Source organism: Corylus avellana, chromosome ca11 (genome assembly GCF_901000735.1).
Source record: "Corylus avellana chromosome ca11, CavTom2PMs-1.0".
In the NCBI taxonomy this organism is placed as follows: Eukaryota; Viridiplantae; Streptophyta; class Magnoliopsida; order Fagales; family Betulaceae; genus Corylus; species Corylus avellana.
In genome coordinates this window covers 3,341,000-3,341,204 of record NC_081551.1, presented here as the reverse complement: position 1 = coordinate 3,341,204, position 205 = coordinate 3,341,000, and positions in this window count along the sequence as shown.

Genomic DNA, 205 nt, shown 5'->3' with positions numbered 1-205 from the left:
GTATATTTTCTGGAGCTGACACATGGCAGAGAGACTAGGGCTGACATGGTGGGCTCTTAGGAGGACACGTGGTAGCGGATAAGGGGAAGAGAAGCGCCTAGCGCGTGTGGTGCACGCGCCAGAGGCTAGCGGCTACTCGCCGCCTGTGCATCTCATGCGCCAATAGAGTTCCTAGCGCGTGAAGGGCGTGGGCGAGTGTGGCCCA